Raw genomic sequence first — 17,370 nt, 5'->3', positions numbered from 1 at the left:
AACATGATAGTTTAAGGATATTTGACAGAGGCGTAATGTTAACCAGTTAAATAGGATGACCGACAGAGGTGTAATGTTAATCGATCGGTTAAAAAGAGTCCAAAGGACAACTACTATTTGGAAGTGTATTGTTAACTTAACAGTAGGAAATCGATGGAAGTGTAATGTTAACTAATCGATTTTTGATAAGAGCGAATTAACAGAGGTGTGGTGTTAACTGGTCAAATTTGCTAAGATAGATCAATAGAGATGTAATGTTAACTGGTTGACGAAATGGTCTGACAGAGGTATAATTTTAACTAGTCAGATTATTTAAAATGTGAACCCGTTCAGAGGTGTAATGTTAACATAGCGGTTGGGTCAAGTGGGTACTATTCAGAGGTGTAATGTTAACATGATAGTATAAGGATATATTTGGAGTTGACACTTTTCAGAGGTGTAATGTTAACATGACAGTGATGATGTATCTTGAGTCAAGCAGAGGTGTGGTATTAACTTTATGACTCGCTGGGGATTTTAGATCAAGAATACCATTTCTAGTCAAAGGTGAAAACATAAATGTTACTAGGATCTCTTTGGAGAGGTTGTAATGGTCAAAATCACAGGTAGTATTTCTTAAAAAATTTCCTGTTTATTGGTGCCATTAGAATATTTCCATATTGGTCAGTAAGCAATATGCTCTATTTGAGTAGACTATCTCTACTACAAATGAACATTCCCATCTAAGTTGGAATTTCCCTTTAGTCTTATGCGCCATGTGATAATCATATTTTTATTATAATTTTATATCCTCATTATCTATTTTACATGAATAAATATACCATTAATAATTGTTATTAGATTAGTTTTCACATAATTCAATGAAAATATAAATAAATATTATTAAATATAAAAAACCCTCAAAATATCTCTTCTCTATTTTGTAGCATGAAGCCCATCAAGCAAGTGAAGAAAATGATCAATTGAAGCCAAAAGCCAAAATGTCCAAAAGAAGCAAAATCCTCTTTATTCTCAAATGAGCTTGAAGGCCCAAAGCCCATCAAAAGAAAAAAATGATTATACCAAAGAGTTGGAATGGACTTAGATGCAAATAGTGGAATGAGATGGACTTGGATGCAAAGACCACATGACCAAACCTGCTGCAAGACCGAACTTTCATCTTTGGGCCAGAGATGGTTTTGAAAATCAAAGATGGGCCGGACTTGCTTGGATTTTTACAAGAAAATCAAAGATGGGCCGGACTTGATTGGATTTTCACAAGAAAATCAAATGTGAACTATGTGCTGCATACATCATGGGCCGGATTTGTTTCTCAAATGAATTGCATTTTTTCTCAAATGAATAGCATTGATATGGCCGGCTGCAATTTTGAATGGAGAAAAGTTTGATATGGGCCGGACTTGGTTAGGTAAATGAAATGGGCTGCACAATTGATTTTTAAAAACCAAATGAAGACATGGACCGAATTTGAGATTGGATTTTGAAAATCATTTTAATGAATGGGCCGTACTTGCAATGTTCATTTTCTTCTTGGAAAATCAAATGAAGAGTGGGCCTTGGAAAATCAAATTCAAAGGTGGAGATTATTGCTTGGGGCTCAAGACAAATCCAATGGCTCATATTCATTGAAGATTACTATAAATAGGGGTAGAGAGTGAGGGGTTAAGGGTGTGAAAAATTTTTTAAACTCCTTTTGGAGAGGAGGGCTACTCTTAATTGAGAAGGCCTTCCAAAAATTTAAACTCCTTTTGGAGAGGAGGGCTACTCTTAATTGAGAAGGCCTTCCAAAAACTGTAACTTTAGTTGCAATTAATAAAAATACATTTTCCCTCTTTAAATTTGTTCTTTCTCCTCTTTGTTGAATGATGAGGATGGAGATGAAGAGCAAATTGAAGGTTTGCATTTCTTTTCTCTTTTATTTCTTTTAGGTAATTTCTTTATTATTGCTTATTAGTTAGATTTAAATTCTTGCTTGTAGTGTAGATTTATTTTCTTGTCTTTTTTAGTTCTTTTTGCACTTTAATTTGTAGAGTAGATTTATTTTTCTTGCATTTAATTTCTGAAATTTATTTTGTAGTTTAGATTTTTATTTTCTTTGTAATTAAATTTATTTCTTGTTCATAGTTTAGATTTTTTTTTTAAATTTTGTAATTAGTCTTCTTTTTCTTGTTTTTATTTCTTAAGATGTGAATTTAATTCTTGTAGGAATCTTAGAATTGTATGAAACTAGTCTAATTTCTTTTATATTGTATGAATTATTCTCTTGCACTTAAAATGTTCATGTTTAGGATAATCAACTAGAGAACTAATCGGTAGAAGAAGAATTTGATAATCTATGCTTATCTTAAATGGTTTGATAGGTTATGCTTATGAATTCTAGGATTATTATCATGTTGTTGTTCTTATCATGAATAGTAATTTTAGCTTAGATGATAATTTGATAGGTTACACTTTCCTTAAATGGTTTGATAATCTATGCTTAATAAATCTAAGTTGAAATATGATAAAAAGAGAATAGTTTATATTTTGTAATTGAAATTGGTTAGTTGATTATATTCTAGATTTCTTACCTCTTTTGAATCCTTCATCTTAACTTCTTAAATTTTCTTTTCATTCTTAGTTTTATTTCTTGATTTTATTAATTCATATTTCTTGCATTGTGATTTCATTTATTCTTTGATTCTTTCTTCTCTAAAATTCAATTTACTATCTCTTGCACATAAATCAAAACAACCACTCATCAAAATCACACTTATTCTTTATTCCTAATTGTCACGCACAAAACATAAGAACCATTTCTAATAATCTCTTAAAATCACCTTCCTCGTGGGATCGATATTTTTATACTATAACTTGATCAATTGTGCACTTGTAATTTTGGTACATAACTATGCCACATCAAGTTTTTGGCGTCGTTGCCGGGGAATGTGCTAAAATAGGCTTTTATTAATTTGGTTCTTTAACTTGTGTATTTTTCTTGTGAAGGAACCGCTTGGAGCTTGAAAATCTTGGATTGAAGATCAAGAATTTAGAGCATTACTTTCGGGTAAGTCTTCTTTCTAGTTTTCAATTCCACCCTTTTTAGCTAGCTTCACAATTAGAGACAATTAGGATTTAAAAAAAGAAAAAAAAAGATTTAATTTTTGTTGACCATAATAAAATCCATCTTTCACTTAGATATTAACTAACAAGATAATAAACTCAAACAATTTTCCCCCTTCTCACATTTGATTGTTGTTGACCATAATTAAAAAAATATAAAGATTTTCTTTTTATCATCCTTTTTAGTCGCTTTTAATTTCTAGGGTTGCATTTCATATAGTGTAGGAATTCACCAAAGTGATTGTAGCACTTGATTTGGCACACACTTAAAACATTCTTAAGGGCAAAACCCCAATCAAGATAAGGTAAGGGATTTCATCACCCTTTCCTTAGCCCACAAATCACTAATTCCTCACCTCACAAACCCTAGCCTTCTAAAACTCATTAGACGTTGGTCCCTAAGGATTCGAGCTCAATAAGGAATAAGAAATCCTTAAGTGAATGGTTTAAGTTTTCTCAGAATAGTTGGTGTCTAAGGCAAGGTTTAGGAGTTGCGTAAAGCGCTCCGCAAGGAAAGAGATACTTAATTGATCTTTGATCACCCTCTAGTACTATCCTTACCTGGATATATATATATATATATATATAAAACTAACTTTCTTTCTTTCCTTTAAAAAAATTTAATTTTCTTTCTTTCCTTTAAATTTTTTTTTGGTGTATGCAATTTTGGGTTCGGGATAATTTTCATCGCTTAATCCGTGTTGAACCAATCCAAGAAATGGCAAATCATCCCGTTCTTCAGGATATGTGTTACCCCACCAGAAATACAATTTCATCTTGCATAAGGCTCCCCGAAGTAAATGGAGCAAATTTCAAGCTTAGACCGCATTTTATAAACATGCTTCCCAAATTCCTAGGTAATGAAACAGAAGATGCATATATTTTTATCTCGGAATTTGAGGAAGTATGTATTATGATTAAAATGAGAGAATTAACCATAGATGCAATTAAGCTCAGATTTATTCCATTTTCCCTTAAGGACAAAGCTAAAAAATGGATGTACAACTTACCGACAAATTCCATCTCAACTTGGGAGGAATTTGTCACCGTTTTTCTCAAGAAAATTTTTCCTATTCACAAAACGGTAAAGCTTAGGAAAAGCATTCAGAATTTCAAAATTATCCCGGGAGAGCCATTCTAGAAATACTTTGACCGATTTAAAGATCTTTTAATCCAATGTCCTCATCACGGTCTAGAAAAATGGAGATTGTGCCAAGTCATATATGAAGGATTGGACTATTCTTCAAAAACATCTTTAGAATCGATGTGTCAGGGAGATTTTAAGAGAAAAAACGCAGATGAAGCTTGGAAATTTTTAGAGAGTTTATCCGAGAAAACAATGTAGTGGGAACACTGTGATGACATGGTTTCATCAGTTCCCCAATCTAAGTCTAGTGGTCTTTCCCTGGAGTCAAACATTTCTTCTGAAGCAAAGATGGCAACGATTATGCGGAGGTTAGAAGCCTTAGAAGTTAAGGAACGAGCTCCAGCTCAAATCAATCACATTTCTGACCCGGGATGTCATAACTATCTGTCTCCTACCCACGTTTCAGAGGAATGTCCTCTTCTAGGAAATAACCACGCTTTAGAACAGATGAACGCTGCATTTCAGCGCCCTAGAAATGATCCATTTTCTCCAACCTACAATCCAGGTTGGAGAAATCATCCTAATTTTGCTTGGAACCAAGGAAATTCTCATGGAAACCAAAACTTCATTCCCGCGTCGAACCAACAAAATTCCCGAGGGGAAACACTGTCTCGTTCAATACACCGAACAATTTTTCTAACCCACCTTTTCCAAACCAACATCCTCATCCTCACCAGCATACAAATCTTTCAAATTCCGATCATGACAAACGTTTGAGTGTCTTAGAAAAGGGTTTAGAAGCTATGATCAAAGCTTCTACACAAACTACCAACATGTTGACCCAATCATCCACCACTCTAAATTCATTCATGCAAACTACCGACCAAGTGCTCAACTCGAACACTCAAGCCATAGCACGGTTAGAAACCCAACTTGGGCAACTAGCCGCTGCTGTAAGTGAGAGAGAAAAAGGAAAATTCCCAAGTTAATCTGTTGCAAACCCTAAAGACACTGGATCCAGTTCTAACAATCCAGCTCAACTGAATGCAATTCACACTCTGAGATCAGGAAAACAAATAGACAATCAGGTTAGAATACCATCGGATCAAACCCCTTCTCCCATTCAAAACACTCCTTCCGATGAAGCAAGTCCTTCCAATGACCAAAATACTGAACTTGAGATTGAGCCTGATCTAGATAGGTATAGGCCCATTGCCCCCTTTCCAGATAGACTCAAACCTAGGAAAAACTCCCCGCAGGTTGAGAAAATCCTAGAAACATTCAAACAGGTCAAGATCAACATCCCTCTCCTAGATGCAATCGAACAAATTCCTTCTTATGCAAAGTTCTTGAAGGACTTATGCACTAAGAAAAGAACCACAAATGTCCCCAAGAAAGTCTTCTTAGCTACCAACCTCAGTGAAATTTTTTCAAAACCCATGCCGTTGAAATACAAGGACCCTGGTTGTCCCACAATTCCATGCATCATAGGTAACACTCACATTGATAAGGCACTTCTAGACTTAGGAGCCAGCGTCAACCTCCTTCCTTACTCGATCTATCAACAGCTAGGTGTAGGAGAACTTAAACCGATAAGATGCACTCTACAGTTAGCTAATAGATCCGTAAAAATTCCCAAAGGAGAGGTAGAGGATGTTCTGATCAAAGTTGGAGAGTTCAGTTTCCCTGTTGATTTTATTGTCTTGGAAACGCAGACCGTTTCTAATCTCAAAAGTCAAATCCCCATCATTCTAGGAAGTCCGTTCTTAGCCACCTCAAATGCTTTGATAAACTATAGAACCGGTCAGATGAAACTATCTTTTGGGAATATGACTGTTGACCTCAATATCTTCAACTTAGGGAGACAGCCTAGTGATCCATCTGATGAAACCATGGAAGTGAATTTCATTCAAGGAATATCCAGTGAACAACAAGAGGGAGAGTGTGAGTCTGATTCAAATACATCTGATTTAATGATAGAGGAGCTTTCTGATGACGAACTAGAGATAGAACCGCTGATCAATCATGTTTTTGCTATTGGCTGGCAACGAGAACCTTTAGAGATAGAACCCCGAGTCCAGCTTCGCCCATCTGTGGAGGAACCCCCTATGTTAGAGCTCAAACCTCTACCTGAGAATCTAGAGTATGCCTACTTAGGGGAGAACGAGTCCTTACCAGTTATCATTTCTTCTGAGTTGACTACCAGTCAAAAAGAAGCTCTCTTAGCTGTTTTAAGAGAGAATAGGGAAGCCATTGCATGGACCATGGCTGATATCAAAGGGATTAGTCCAACCATTGTTCAACACCGAATCCATTTGATAGATGATGCCAAACCTACTAGAGATGCTCAACGTAGGTTAAACCCAGTGATGAAAGAAGCAGTTAGGAAAGATATTCTGAAATGTCTCGATCATGGGATCATTTATCCCATTTCTGATAGTTCATGGGTGAGTCCAGTCCAAGTTGTTCCAAAGAAATCTGGGATCACCGTGATGCAAAATGAGGCTAATGAGCTGATTCCCACTCGAATCTAAACTGGATGGCGAGTCTGTATTGACTACCGAAAGCTCAACTTAGCCACTCGGAAAGATCACTTCCCTCTTCCTTTCATTGACCAAATGTTAGAGCGTTTAGAGGACACGAGTTCTATTGTTTCCTGGATGGATATTTAGGTTACAATCAAATCCCTATCGCTCCCGAAGATCAGGAGAAAACCACCTTCACTTGCCCGTATGGAACATTCGCATACCGACGCATGCCTTTTGGCCTGTGCAACTCACCGGCCACATTCCAACGTTACATGATCAGTATTTTTTCCGACATGGTAGAGCGATTTCTTGAAATTTTCATGGATGACTTTTTCATTTTTGGTGACACATTTTCCCAATGTTTGCATCATCTTAAACTGGTCCTAGAACGGTGTAGGGAGAAAAACCTGACTCTCAATTGGGAGAAATGTCATTTCATGGTCAAACAAGGCATTGTCTTAGGACATGTAGTTTCCAATAGGGCTAAGGTAGATCTCATTTCTAATCTCCCTCCTCCCAAAACTGTCAAAGATGTCAGATCATTTCTTGGTCATGCTGGTTTTTACCGACGTTTCATCAAGGATTTTAGCAAAATTGCTAGACCCTTTACCAATCTTTTAGCCAAGGATACATCATTTGTCTTCTCCCCCGACTGCCTCAAAGCTTTCGAATATCTGAAAAAGGAGCTCACCACAGCTCCTATCATTCATGCACCGGACTGGACCTTACCCTTATAACTGATGTGTGATGCATCCGATTCTGTGATTGGAGCTGTTTTAGGACAACGGTTTGATGGAAAACCGCATGTGATCTACTACACCAGTAGGACTCTGAATGATGCCCAGTAAAACTACTATATCACAGAATAAGAGTTTCTAGCTGTAGTCTTTGTCTTAGAAAAATTCAGGTCCTACCTCATTGGTTCCTTAACCAAAGTTTTCACAGATCATGCCGCACTAAAGTATCTTCTGACCAAAAAAAATGCTAAAGCACGGCTCATTAGATGGATTCTCCTTCTTCAAGAGTTTGACATTCAAATTCTTGACAGAAGGAGAACATAGAACCCCGTAGCAGATCACCTCTCTCGACTCCCAAATGCACCAACATCAACCGTTCCAATCAATGAACATTTTCCAGATGAACAACTCCTAGAAATCCAATATGTTCAATGGTTCGCTAACATTGTGAACTACATAGTCATGAACCAGATCCCTTCTTATTGGTCCAAACAGGATAGATCCCATTTTCTCTCCCAAGTAAAATATTTTTACTGGGATGATCCATATCTATTCAAATACTGTCCTGATAAGATCTTTAGGAGGTGTGTTCCCACTGAAGAAACTAGGAGTATTCTATCATTTTGTCATGAACAAGAGTGTGGGGGCCACTTTGGCCTAAGAAAAATAGCTGAAAAAGTTCTCCAGTCTGGGCTATATTAGCCCACTCTCTTCAAGGATTCATTCGAGTTTTGCAAAACCTGTAACCGCTGTCAGCTTTTAGGGAAGGTCACTAGGAGAAATATGATGCCTTTACAACCCATCTTATCTGTTGAACTTTTTGATCTGTGGGGTATCGATTTCATGGGACCATTTCCAAATTCCTTTGGAAATGTTTACATTCTAGTAGCCGTTGAATACATGTCAAAATGGGTTGAGGCGGTAGCTTGCAAAACTAATGACAACAAGGTCGTTGTCAAGTTTTTGAAAGAGAACATTTTTGCCCGGTTTGGAGTACCTCGAGCGATCATCAGTGATAACGGTACACATTTCTGTAACCGTTCTTTCGAGGCTTTGATGAGGAAATATTCAATCACACACAAATTGTCAACTCCTTATCACCCCCAAACTAGTGGACATGTAGAGGTCACAAACAGGCAGATCAAATAAATCTTAAAAAAACAGTTAATCATAACAGAAAAGATTGGTCTGTAAAATTATGTGATGCTCTGTGGGCGTATAGAACAGCTTTCAAGGCCAATTTGGGGATGTCACCATACAGATTAGTGTTTAGGAAAACTTGTCACCTACTAGTAGAATTAGAACATCGAGCAATGTGGGCAATAAAACAGTTAAATTTTGACTCAAACTTAGCAGGTAAGAACAGATTGCTCCAAATAAATGAGTTGGAAGAAATTCGGAATGATGCATACATAAACTCAAAAATTTACAAAGAGAAAACAAAAATTTTTCATGATAAATCAATTTTACGAAAAAATTTCTCTCCAGGACAAAAAGTTTTATTGTACAATTCAAAATTGCATCTTTTTCCAGGAAAATTGAGATCAAGATGGACAGGTCCATTTTTTGTCAAACAGGTTTTTTCACATGGAGCTGTCGAGATAGAAAATCCTAAAAATGGTAATATTTTTAAAATAAATGGTCAACGTCTGAAACCATTTTTAGAATTTTCTACGCTCGGAGAGGAAGAGGTGTTGGTTCTTCATGAACCTCATTATCTGTAAAAAAAACTAATTTTTCATTTGTTTCTTAAAAAAAAAGATCTTTTGTTTCTTATTAAAAAAAACATAACAAAAATTTGAATAAGTAACATAGGTTAAAACAAAAAATAAAATAAATAAATAAATAATTACTTACAATTTTCCTCTTATTTAATTTCTTCATCCTCATACTAACAGTAATTGCAGATCCTTATCATCATTGTCAACCAAACAACTGTAAGTTCTTTAATTTTATCTGCTTTACTTTGTGCTTCAGTGAATTTGCATTGAGGACAATGCAAAATTTAGGTGTGGGGGTAAGAAATACATATTTTTCTCTTTATTTTACCTTTTTAGTTGCATTTTTTTTCTTTTTGTTAAAAAAAATTATTATAAAAATATTGTCACTTGCCAAATTAATAGAGTTAAGTAATAATTAATCAAATTGATAGATTTTAAATTTTCTAATTCTTAGTTAGTGACATATTCAAGTTCACATTTTATGATAACTCCTAATAAAGTTCTTAAGAAATGATTTTTCAACTAGTATACTTTACTTAAGTCTTACCTTAGATTTTTAATTAAAAACAATGAAATTTTTGCATGCTTAACTTAGAGTTGAAAATATTTTTTTCAAGTTATCTTGATTTACACATTTTTTTAAGGACTATATATACTTACACAATATATATTTTAAAAAAAAATAACCTTATAAAAGAAGAGTGCGAAAAATGGGCACCACAAAAAAAAACTCTTAAAATTCAAGGTGATTCTATCTTATAAAGCCTAAGTTGACTGAGCAATTAAGCCCATATATATATATATATATAACACTAACCATTGTTTTTATATATATACTGTTGTTTTGTATATATGGTCTTGATAAACAATTTTTGATCAAGAGACTTGAAAGTTATTTAAAACAAAGAGTTGGCATGTTCTTTTCAAAACTTTTTAATTAAATTTCTAAGATTTGACTTGGTTTTGTATTGCTATAATGAAAAAGATTTTCTAGGGGATTTACATTGAAGTTATATATAAAAACGTTTTCTTGATTATTAACTAGCTATAATTAGAATGTCTAAATATATCAAGGAAAATCTGTTATTTACTAACTTATTTAACTTGGCAAGTTGACCGAATTTTATGGGTATATTTACTGCAAACCCTCACGAGACTATAACTCGTACACTAGGGTAACCTAGGGGTTTAATGGCTTGTTGTATGTGCTAAATACAACCGCGATTCCTGCGAAAGTGAGTTAGGATTTTCTTTTTATTTTCTTTGCTAGAGGACTAACAAAAGTTTAGGTGTGTGGGTATTTAATAATCATATTTTTATTACAATTTTATATCCTCATTGTCTATTTTACATGAATAAATATACCATTAATAATTGTTGTTAGATTAGTTTTCACATAATTGAATGAAAATATAAATAAATATTATTAAATATAAAAAAAACCTCTCAAAATCTCTCTTCTCTATTTTGTAGCATGAAGCCCATCAAGCAAGTGAAGAAAATGATCAATTAAAGCCAAAAGCCAAAATGTCCAAAAGAAGCAAAATCCACTTTATTCTCAAATGATCTTGAAGGCCCAAAGCCCATCAAAAGAAAAAATGATTACACCAAAGAGTTGGAATGGACTTGGATGCAAATAGTGGAATGAGATGGACTTGGATGCAAAGACCACATGACCAAACCTGCTGCAAGACCGAACTTTCATCTTTGGGCCAGAGATGATTTTGAAAATCAAAGATGGGCCGGACTTGCTTGGATTTTTACAAGAAAATCAAAGATGGGCTGGACTTGCTTGGATTTTCACAAGAAAATCAAATGTGAACTATGTGCTGCATACATCATAGGCCGGATTTGTTTCTCAAATGAATTGCATTTTTCTCAAATGAATGGCATTGATATGGCCGGCTGCAGTTTTGAATGGAGAAAAGTTTGATATGGGCCGGACTTGGTTAGGTAAATGAAATGGGCTGCACAATTGACTTTTAAAAACCAAATGAAGACATGGATCGAATTTGAGATTGGATTTTGAAAATCATTTTAATGAATGGGCCGTACTTGCAATGTTCATTTTCTTCTTGGAAAATCAAATGAAGATTGGGCCTTGGAAAATCAAATTCAAAGGTGGAGATTATTACTTGGGGCTCAAGACAAATCCAATGGCTCATATTCATTGAAGATTACTATAAATAGGGGTAGAGAGTGAGGGGTTAAGGGTGTGAAAAATTTTTTAAACTCCTTTTGGAGAGGAGGGCTACTCTTAATTGAGAAGGCCTTCCAAAAACTGTAACTTTAGTTGTAATTAATAAAAATAATTTTTTCCTCTTTAAATTTGTTCTTTCTCCTCTTTGTTGAATGATGAGGATGGAGATGAAGAGCAAATTGAAGGTTTGCATTTCTTTTCTCTTTTATTTCTTTTTAGTAATTTCTTTATTATTGCTTATTAGTTAGATTTAAATTCATGCTTGTAGTGTAGATTTATTTTCTTGTCTTTTTTATTTCTTTTTGCACTTTAATTTGTAGAGTAGATTTATTTTTCTTGCATTTAATTTCTGCAATTTATTTTGTAGTTTAGATTTTTATTTTCTTTGTAATTAGATTTATTTCTTGTTCATAGTTTTGATTTTTCTTTTATTTTTAATTTTGTAATTAGTCTTCTTTTTCTTGTTTTTATTTCTTAATATGTGAATTTAATTCTTGTAGGAATCTTAGAATTGTATGAAACTAGTCTAATTTCTTTTATATTGTATGAATTATTCTCTTGCACTTAAAATGTTCATGTTTAGGATAATCAACTAGAGAACTAATCGGTAGAAGAAGAATTTGATAATCTATGCTTTCCTTAAATGGTTTGATAGGTTATGCTTATGAATTCTAGGATTATTATCATGTTGTTGTTCTTATCATGAATAGTAATTTTGACTTAGATGATAATTTGATAGGTTACACTTTTCTTAAATGGTTTGATAATCTATGCTTAATAAATCTAAGTTGAAATATGATAGAAAGAGAATAGTTTATATTTTGTAATTGAAATTGGTTAGTTGATTATATTCTAGATTTCTTACCTCTTTTGAATCCTTCATCTTAACTTTCTTAAATTTTCTTTTCATTCTTAGTTTTATTTCTTGATTTTATTAATTCATATTTCTTGCCTTGTGATTTCATTTATTCTTTGATTCTTTCTTCTCTAAAATTCAATTTATTATCTCTTGCACATAAATCAAAACAACCACTCATCAAAATCACACTTATTCTTTATTCCTAATTGTCACGCACAAAACATAAGAACCATTTCTAATAATCTCTTAAAATCACCTTCCTCGTGAGATCGATATTTTTATACTATAACTTGATCAATTGTGCACTTGTAATTTTGGTACATAACTATGCCGCATCACCATGACTATGGGTCGATGAACGACTAAGACCAGATCACCTTCTTTGAAGGATCGTTCTTTGACTCTCTTGTTGCAGGCTTTCGAATCTGTGCTTGGTAGATCTTGATTCTTTGCTGAGCTTAGAGTCTCAGCTCATCTAACGCTTCTATTTCTTAGAGGAACTTTTGATGATGTTCTTCGATTGTCATCTTCTCAGCAATGGAAATTCTTAATGATTGTACCTGAATTTCCAGTAGGATAATGGCTTCACATCCGTAGACCAAGAAAAATAGCATAAAGCTAGTGAGAGTGAGAATTATTGTTCGATGAGCCTATAGACACTCTCCAAGTGTCTCATCCCAATCTCTTTTGTTATAGGAGATGATGGTTTTGTTGAAAGTTTTATTTAGACCATTAGCAGGTGGGTTGTATGGCGTAGAAGCCATGTACTGAATTCTAAAATTGTTGCTGAATTTGAAGAACGGTTGACTGATGAATTGTGAACCGTTGTCGTGAATGATTTGTCTAGGAATACGGAATTGATAATTCACATGATGTCTTAAGAATTTGATCACTTGAGATGTCTTGACTTCTCTGAGGGGAACAACCTCGACCTATTTGGAGAAGTAATCTGTGATGGCCAGGACGAATCAATGGCCTTTGGCAGACGGCTGGCTGATCGGCCTAATAATGTCCATGCCCCAAGCTTCAAATGGCCATGAAGTGACTATCGGATGTAATTTTTCTAGAGGTTGATGAAGGAAATCAGTGTGAACGCTATCATTAGCGGCCAGTAGTAACCTAGATGACGAAGTCGGTCCTAAAGTTTGGGATCTGGTTGTTGAGCTCTACATGCACCATGATGGGCTTCCCTTAATATTTTTCAAGCTACAGTTGGTGATAAGCATCGGAGCAAAATACTATCGAGAGATCGTTGGTACAAAGTCTACATGGCAGAATCACAGAAGAAGCGCAGAGCTCTTCTTTGAGCAGAGATTGCTTGCTTTAGATTATCTAGTAGTATCTTGTGAAAGACATTAGTTAATGATTGGAAACCACCAATCATTACCCTCAAAGTGAGTTGGCATGGCATGCACTTTGTTGGCTTTAAGTATTTGATCCAGAGAGCATAATTGCTGGCTAGCCATGGTGATGTGCTGGGTAGATTTGGGAGACAAAACAAGTGTGGCTACAAGGAATGCTAGAGTATCCGCATGAGTGTTCTCGAGGTGAGATACATAGCTAATGTAGAAGCCTTCGAAGGATTGAGGGAGTTTTGTTGTCACTTTGTAGTAGAATATGAGGTCATTGTGACAGACCTCATATTCTTCTTTCATCTGATTCACGATCAGCTTAGAGTCATCGTGGGCTTTAATATATTTGACACCCATGTCTTGAGTGAGTTGTAGACCGATTACAATGGCATTATACTTTTCTACATTGTTGGAGCATGGCTTGGTCAATGACTAGGTCCGAGGAAGTGCATTTCCATGGGGATTGATCAGCACTACCCCTACTCTTGTGATGATTGGTACTTTGTGGTTGTGTCGTGATGCATCGTTGAAGTACAATTGCTTCATCTGATGGTCTAAAGTAGTATTTGACTCAAAGAATTCACCAGGGATGTCTTCATAGAGCTTGGAAGAATTAGGAATACAGTGTTCTACCAGAAAGTCAGCTATTGCTTGACCCTTGACTACTTTCTACGGAACGAATGTCATGTCGTACTGTGAGAGCAGTATCACCCATTTTGCTAACTTAAAATTTAGTGATTCAGGTTTCATCATGAGTATCCGTAGAGGATTAACCCTTGAAATGATGTGAATGGATTGGCTAGTTAGGTAGTGTCGCATCTTCTGAATTGTAAAGAACAATGCAAAACATTCTTTTTCGACTGTATTATGGCGATGCTCGGCACCAATCATAGTCTGGCTGAGGTAGTAACTGGCTTGCTCATGGCTATTGTCATTCTTTTGGGCAAGGAGTGCTCCAATAGAATGGTCCATTGCTCTGACATATATCAGGAATGATTTCCCTGATACTGTTGTGGCTAGAACCGGTGACTTCGTGAGATAACCTTTGATCTCATTGAAAGCTTCTTGAAAAGTGTCATTCTAGACAAACAAAACCCCATTCTTCATGAGTCTCTGAAATGGTTGATATTTCTCAGACAAGTTGGCGATAAACCTACTTACTTAGGATAGACTCCAATTCACACCGGAATAGCGAATGACACTTGTTTGGGAGGATTTTACCTACTTCTTTGACAAATAGCCTGTATTTTGCGTGGCCAAGGTTGAGAAAGAGTTAGAGCTATCCCGACTGAAGCAGTGAGACATGTTGGTGGCAGATTATGAAAGCAAATTCATGGGTCTACTCAGATTTATGAGCATGTAGCATACAAGGGAGCGTCAGGCTCAGATGTTTTTTATGGGACTTCGCCTAAGCCTACGTCGCTATCTTGTGCCTAGACGATTCCACTCAGTTCGAGAGGTAGCTGACGCCGCCATCTCATAGGAGACTGAGACCGCCATTTTTCAAAAGAGTAGAGACGAAAGTTATAAAGCGGGACAGTCCGGAGATAAGGGCAAGAGCAAGAGATCATTTTCAAGACCCGGAGGACCCCAGCAACAGGGCAATGGTTCTCAGCGGCAGCAGCAGCAAGGACCTCATAAGAAGGGACCGCAGCAGGATCAGAGAACACCGTAGCAGCGTAGATTTCAGGGTCCTTGTTTTCACTATTATAAGTTTTGTCATAGAGCCACAGAGTATCACAGTGCACCAGAAGGATGTCAATAGGTAAAAGGTCAGCCGAGGCTAGGGCTAGGAGCCGAGACTAGAGGCACCACCGGTAATTCATAGGATAAAGGGTCAGGTGCGTGCTATTCAAAAGTTACCTCAGGGACATATAGTTTCGTATAATCCAGATCCTTCAGCACAACATTCCATAGCTTCTGGTCGAGTTTATATAGTTGTACCATGTGATCATGGTGCGAGTGGGGCTGTGCGGGGGAAGGTACGTTCCTTGTTAACTCCTTCCCAACCCGTATCCTTTTTGATTCAGGAGCTTTGCATTTTTTTTAATCTCTTATGCTTTCATGGATAGACTACAGCTAGTTGCACATTCCTTAGACGTACCCTTGTCAGTTTTTACTCCTTTAGGTGAGGTGTCCTTATTAGAGAGTATCTATAGGAGATGTGTTGTTAGCCTAAACAAGTCTGAGTTCATATAGTTGATTTGATCATCTTATGCATGTCTAAGTTCGATATGATTCTTGGTATGGATTGGTTATCTTCCTACCATATCAGTATCGACTGTTTTGCCCAAATAGTCAGTTTGTGAGTGTTCGATGGGACTGAGCTGATTATAGTAACCTCACAGTGGAACCAGTTTGCAGAGTCATTTCTGGCATGCATCAACGAGGTGTTGCAGCGGGATCCGGGTGTCATTTTGTGTGAGACCAGAGTAGTCTCAGAGTATCAGGATGTCTTTCAGGACATACTTGGAGTGCCTCCAGTGAGAGACGTTGAGTTTTGCATAGAGTGACAGCTGGGAACAACACCGATATTCGGTGTACCTTATCGTATGACACTTGCCAAGATGAGGGAGTTACAGACTAAGTTAGAGGAGCTCATTGCTCAGGGATTTATTCACCGGAGCCATTATCCGTGGGGAGCACCGGTCCTTTTCATGAAAAAGAAGGATGGTAGCCTTCATTTATTTATCAATTATCGTGAGTTGAATAAGGTCACCATCCCGAACAGGTATCCGTTACCGATAATTAACGACTTATTCGATCAGTTGCAGGGAGTGCAGTGTTTCTTGAAGATTGATCTTCGATCTGGTTATCACCAGTTGCGCATTCGGGAGATGGATATTCTCAAGATTGCCTTTTTGACTCGGTATGGGTCCTTTAAATTTCTTATCATGCCATTTGGGCAAACTAATGCACCCGCAGTATTCATGAATTCGATGAACTAGGTTTTTCGTCCATATTTAGACCAGTTCGTAATCGTTTTTATTGACAACATCCTCATCTACTCGAAGTCAGAGGCCGAGTATGAGCAGCATCTTCGTTTGGCATTGCAGACTTTGCGAGAGCACCAGTTGTACGCGAAGTTTAACAAATACGAGTTTTAGCTTTTAGAGGTCAGATTTTTGGGCCACATCATTAGTGATGGTATTATAGTTGATCCAGCTAAAGTCCAGGCAATTCTCGATTGGGAGCCGATGAAGACTGTTACAGAGATTCATAGCTTCTTGGGGCATGCCGGTTATTACAGAAAATTCATCCAATATTTTTCTAAAATTGCTACCCCATTGACACGCTTTACGAAAAAGGGTGGCCAGTTTGTTTGGGGGGCAGAGTGTCAGAATACCTTTGAGACCTTGAAGCCTAAGTTGACTATCGCACCAGTGTTGATCATTCTGAGAAGTGATAAGTTCTTTGTTGTTTACACGGATGTGACATTATCGGGACTAGGAGGCATTTTGATGCAGACTCAGAGAGTGGTTGCTTATATCTCATGGCAGTTGAGGACTCATGAGCAGAATTACCCCACTCACGACTTAGAGTTGGTAGCAGTGGTCTTCACACTTAAAACGTGGAGACATTATCTTTATAGGGTTCAATTTGAGATGTTTACAGATCATCATAGCCTGAAATACCTTTTCTCTCAGAAGGAACTCAACTAGAGGCAACAATGATGGGTCAAGTTCATTAAGGATTACGAGTTCACGCTTCAGTGCCATCCGGGAAAGGTGAACATCGTACCAGGTCCTTTGAGCAGAAAGCGTCGACACATGCTTACAACTTT

Source organism: Asparagus officinalis, chromosome 10 (assembly GCF_001876935.1).
Source record: "Asparagus officinalis chromosome 10, Aspof.V1, whole genome shotgun sequence".
NCBI classification, from domain to species: domain Eukaryota; kingdom Viridiplantae; phylum Streptophyta; class Magnoliopsida; order Asparagales; family Asparagaceae; genus Asparagus; species Asparagus officinalis.
Note: the sequence above shows the minus strand (reverse complement) of the source record.